The sequence below is a fragment of the Phaethon aethereus genome (genome assembly GCF_964289735.1).
Source record: "Phaethon aethereus genome assembly, chromosome: 16".
In the NCBI taxonomy this organism is placed as follows: domain Eukaryota; kingdom Metazoa; phylum Chordata; class Aves; order Phaethontiformes; family Phaethontidae; genus Phaethon; species Phaethon aethereus.
The window spans coordinates 13,090,352-13,096,351 of record NC_138592.1 but is presented as its reverse complement, the minus strand read 5'-3'; positions in this window follow the sequence as shown (position 1 = coordinate 13,096,351).

The window sequence follows — 6,000 nt, the reverse complement described above, 5'->3', positions numbered from 1 at the left end:
TGTTTAATTTTCCACGCTCATTATAAGAGGAATTACCCATTGTAGTTCATGCTTAATTTGTGTGCCGGTCCATTTAACACTTGCACTGACCATGTTTGACTTTGCCACCTGAGTAAATGTTGAATCTGCTCAGACCTCACGGATGGGCAAGAACGAGAGAAGAGTGTATTGGGGTCCGGCTCATTATACAAATCATCTAAGACTACATTTTTCCTTCAATGCTCTCGGAGCACTTTGGCAAACAGTGATTAAACCAAAGCCCCCCACACCTCCGGCATGCAGGTGGGGGTGAGCAAGTAGCCCACTTACAGCAGGCACTGCAGGAGAGGAGTCACCGAGGAGGACGCGAGGCTGCAGCTCCCCGGCCACCTCCTTGCCACTGCACTGGGTCACCCCGGTCCTCCCTCCCTAAACATTGCAACCAGCACCTTTAGAGACAGTTTCAGTACAAGCTGAACCAAGACCTTATCCCCAGCTCTGCTGCAAGGGCTGCAGCCGCTGGGATGAAGCCGGGTGGAAGCAGGACTTTCTTCACGGCTGCACAAGGGCCACCAGCTCGAGCAGCGCGTGGCAGCGGGGCAGGCCCACAGGTTTCCATACGTGCGTTGCAGAGTCACTGCAGAGCATTAGCTGGCTCTCACCAGCTGTGCAAACAGTGCATTTTAAGGTCCATTGCATAAGCACCTTCCCACTGCACTATACTTATATTTTAATTAGCAGCTTATGCGCCGATGACCCTGTTGGTATCCAGCACACTATGCAACGTGGCTGGCTCGCTCCCAGCAGGCAGGCAGGCAGGCAGGCAGTCCATGCTCACCGCCTGGCAATCGTTGCAGGGTGCTAACTGCACCCCTTGCCATGCATCGCTCATTGCTCCGGGGTCTCCTTCCTTGAGGATGAAGGAAAGCTGCAGTATGAGACAGGCAGACAGTCTCCGCTGGGGATGGGGGAAGAAGCGCTCTCAGAGGGGCTGAGCTGGCCGAGCTCCTGTCTGAAGGATCATCCTTACGCTGCTGAGGTTAACGGTATTCAGAGAAAAAGAGAGAAGCAGCCGGAAAGGCTAGGGGAAAGGAAGAGGTGATGATGATGACCAGTAGATGAAGGGGGCAGGAAAGGTTTAGTCACCGTGGCAAAGGCTTCGAGACACAGCTACGCAGAGTGAGGCAGGGTCTCACCATCTCTCTGTCCTGCCAAGTAGCTTGAAGTGCAGAAATGCAAGGGGACTACTTGACCTCCGCCCACAGCCCACCAAGGGAGCAGTGGCTTGCATTAGCCGTATCAGCCCAGGCAGCAGGATGAGAGCAATTATCCATGTCCAATATAGGTTGGCAAAACTTGGCAGTGTTGGAAAATGATCAGATAAGTCAGGCTGGAGGTGTCTCATCCAACCTCCTGCTCAACACAGCGTTAGCATTGGCATCAGACCAGGCCAGGCTGATGTAAGCATTAAATGCGTCAGGAAGGTGCTGTGCCAGCCACAAGGTGCTCTACCCTTACACAAACACCATCTGCAGAGCCCAGCACCCACAGCAGGTGCCTTGCTATGTACTACAAGACAAGAGGAAGACATACATCCTGGTTCAGCAATTAGATGCAGAGTCGTGGCCAACTCATCCAGATGATTCATCCCCACATCAAACCACTTTCAGAAAGAACATCACATTTAAAGCCATTTCTGCTCCATCACTTTCCTGCAAGGAGGCCACCTGAGACCAAGGGGCTCTCTGCAGGCAGACCTGGCCCTTCTCTCAGCCTTTGACATAGCAGATAGATAGTCCAGTCATCTTTTCTATGGTTGCTACAGGGCTGGGACCCCGAGTTGAAAAGCAAAGTGAGGGGTGCCACCTTTATTTGGAGCTCTATGGTCTTATCCTAAGTTCACAGTGAATGAAAGACACAGCATGTACAGGACAACCAGGCAATCAGGCCCTGAAAGTTTATGAAAGGCAGGTCCTGCTTGACCAACCTGATCTCCTTCTATGACCAGGTGACTTGCCTAGTAGATGAGGGAAAGGCTGTGGATGGTGTCTACTCGGACTTTAGTAAAGCATTTGACAGCATCTCCCACATCATTCTCCTGGAGAAACTGGCTGCTCATGGCATGGATGGGCATATGCTTTGCTGAGTAAAAAACTGGCTGGATGGCCAAGCCCAAAGTGTTGTGGTGAACGGCGTTAAATCCGGCTGGCGGCCAGACACAAGCGGTGTTCCCCAGGGCTCGGTTCTGGGGCCGGTCTTGTTCAGTATCTTTATCGATGATCTGGATGAGGGGATCGAGTGCTCCCTCAGTAAGTTGGCAGATGACACCAAGTTGGCTGGGAGTGTTGATCTGCTGGAGGGTAGGAGGGCTCTGCAGAGGGATCTGGACAGGCTGGATCAATGGGCAGAGGCCAACTGTATGAGGTTTAATAAGGCCAAGTGCCGGGTCCTGCACTTCGGCCACAACAACCCCATGCAACGCTACAGGCTTGGGGAGGAGTGGCTGGAGAGCAGCCTGGCGGAAAGGGACCTGGGGGTGCTGGTTGACAGCCGGCTGAACATGAGCCGGCAGTGTGCCCAGGTGGCCAAGAAGGCCAATAGCATCCTGGCCTGTATCAGGAATAGTGTGGCCAGCAGGAGTAGGGAAGTGATCGTGCCCCTGTACTCAGCCCTGGTGAGGCTGCACCTTGAATCCTGTGTTCAGTTTTGGGCCCCTCACTACAAGAAGGATGTTGAGGTGCTGGAGCGTGTCCAGAGAAGGGCAACGAAGCTGGTGAGGGGTCTGGAGCACAAGTCTTATGGGGAGCGGCTGAGGGAACTGGGGTTGTTTAGTCTGGAGAAGAGGAGGCCGAGGGGAGCCCTCATCGCTCTCTACAGCTACCTGAAAGGGGGTTGTGGTGGGGAGGGTGTTGGTCTCTTCTGCCAAGTAACGAGCAATAGGACAAGACAAAATGGCCTCAAGTGGTGACAGGGGAGGTTTACGTTGGATATCAAGAAAGATTTCTTCACTGAAAGGGCTATCAAGCACTGGAACAGGCTGCACAGGGAAGTGGTGGAGGCAATTCACAAAATAATGTGAAGTTTAGGGGGCTGGGCCATCTCACCCAAAAGCCATCATTTACCTGATAAAGCAAAAGTCTTTGTTTTGTCCTAAATAAGAGGGACTGAATAAGCTGGGGCAGATGGAGGAAGAGGAGGATTAAGTCTGTAACTTTTTTTTTTCCAATACCAGACAAATTTAAAACGTGGGTCATATATCATTTACTGCAACCTGTTTACCTACATCTGCACACTGCAGCTCAGACATGCATGCGATCCTCCTCTAAACCTGGTGCTAATCCCAAAAGCCTAAAAACTGTTGACCCATCATTATTAATTAGCTTGCTGTTACCAAAATACACAAGAAAGACGATCATGTTATTAATTTCTGCGCAACCTGCTGTGACGCTCTCTTGGGCAGGAGCAGCCTGACAGAAAGGCTACCGAAGGATTTCCCTCCCACGCCCTGCCAGCACCCCGGGAATCAGCTGCTCACCCAGAGCAGAATTCCATCTTGGCAGCACTCTCATCCACAGCACAGGATAGTGTGTCACCATAGCAAGTGTGTAATAAACTTAATTATAGCAGAAACTTATGATTATTCAGGAGCGCGTGTGGGCAGAAGCCAGCACTAAGTGATGTAAAAGCATCTCAGTAACTGCAGAAGTGCTTTCAAAGTCTCCCAATTCCATATTTTATCAGGAAAAAAGGGGGAGATATCAGTGGGGGATCTAACAGACTTTCCTCTCTAACCTCGATGCTGCCACCAAAAGCTCAGGCTAAGCAGGGTTTACTCACACCCCCGCTTAGGGCTGGCTGCCGAGGGTCACGCAGCCGGTGGCACTCAGCTGTTTACTCCCAGGTTTGCTTCCAGAAACCGCGTTACTCGTTTCTGAGAAAAAGATGCGCTGATGCCCTTCCACTTCGCTTCACCTCTCACGCCCACCGGCAGAGAAGCCCCAGTGGAGAGCAGGGCAGGCAGACCCCCGGCAGCAGGCAGACGTCCTAGTGGAGCTCGTCTGGGAGAGTCTCCTGCCTGCGAGGGCACCAGGCTCTGTCACACAGCCCCAGCCTTCGCTGGGAGCCCACCTGGGCACCCTGGACCACTTTTTGGGCCGTGGCCTGAGGCTGCTCGTGAGCCCCGGCAGGCTGGCGTTGCATTTGAGTGATGTTATTTACGGCATGGGTGCGAGGACGCCTTACCAGAGGTACACCCTGCGACACCGAGCGCTGATGTGCAATGCCTGGGGCACGTTTCCTAACACAGCTACTGCGGATTTAAACGATTGCGTTTTCCAAGCACTTTGAAACGCCGTGTGTATTAGGCCTCAGCTGAACGATGTCTTGCAGAGGTGGGGACACAGAAAGGGGGAATTTAGTTGATTCCTTACCAGTAACACCCAAATATGCTTTTCTTTTTTCAAGAGGAGGACCAAGACTCCACTCATCCTCAGAAACAGCGGCTTGGCTTTCCTCACCTTTACTGACTGATGCAGAGTTAAATCTCTTTGTCCTTATCGAGTTATTCTGATACATTCTCACCAGCTTCCCACCCCGACCTGGCTCCTGGTCATCTCCCAATGTCATTCTGATGTCCTGGCATCACCCTTGTCCTAGGGACGTGGCCCCTGGGGCAGGAGGGGAAGGCAGCGAGCCCAGAGCCAGACAAGCACAGGTAAAACCCCCAACTAGAAACTTAAACAAGATTTGGGAGAGAGATGGGGGAAGTTCTGTATTTCATTGTGGGTTGTTCCTGATAACAGAGGAAACTTAGCAGGTCTCCAGCTAGCCACAGAATACTCCAAGACACCCACAACAGACACAGCATGGCTTTTTATCAAGCAGAAAAAAGGGTTCATCTCCCTTCACTTTATCTTAAAAGACACCTCTCGAGGTCACGTACCCAGAAAAAGCAACAGAAGGAATAACACAAACATTTTATGCTTAAGCATGCCTTTTCTAACATAAACACCACACATGAATCCCCTGCCCGATGCAAAACCAGGGCAAATTGCTTGGGGATGACCGGCAAAGAGCACCCGGAGAGCATCTCCCAGGCCACTGGCATTGGCAGCCCAGCACCTCAAGGCAACCCAAAATCAGCATATGGGCAGTCGGTAGCCAACTGCCCTGGCACAGGCCATCCTCCTCGGGGTCACAGGCTCTGCTCGGGCAGACCAAGAGCCCCTACAGTGCTGGATCAGGCCTTTCTCCTCAGGGTTTCAGAGTCCTCCCTCCTATCGCCTGTGGGTGGGGAGGAGGAGGACAGGGAAGAAATAGGATCTCATTGCCTTCTCCTGTGCATCGCACAAAATAAATCCAAGATGGATCGGTGACCTACTTTGTCTGAGAGGCAGTAAATAATACGTAGCTCAACCGATTGCCTTTCAGAACCACCAGCCCCATGTAGCAGGTAAATCTCCCTGGGCAAAGCAAGCACACCACTGCTGGAGCACGGCCCTGGTCTCGGAAAGCCCCGAGGAACAGACCGATGAGAGGTACGTGCCAGAGACACGCAAAGCTGGAGATGCTCAGCAGATCCGGGGTCAACGGACAGGAGCTAGGAGAAGGGGAAGGTGGGCTGGATGGAGGTTATCTGCCATGCAGGCACAGAACCAGCTCGTGGGAAAGCTCAGCTGGTCTGAGGTGTTGGTGTCCAGATTGCTGTGCTTGTTCATAATTGCCTGACTTCTAAATAAGGCCCAGTCAACACAACAGAGCTTTTGGCAGTGGACGTAGGTTATCCCAGTGTAACAGAGCTCACGCGCTCCGGCTAACACACGGGAAGGCCCCGACGCAAAGCTGCTCTTGGGTTCACTGGGCCACCAGAAAGGCTCTGCGTGATGCACTCACAAGGGTTTGGGAAAGACAAAGGTCCTTAGAGAGAATCCTTAGCAACGCCTTTCCTGACATGCCAGCAACGTTCCCAAATCACTGCATGGCCAAGAAGCAGACGTGACCAAGTTGGGTAGCCAAGATGCC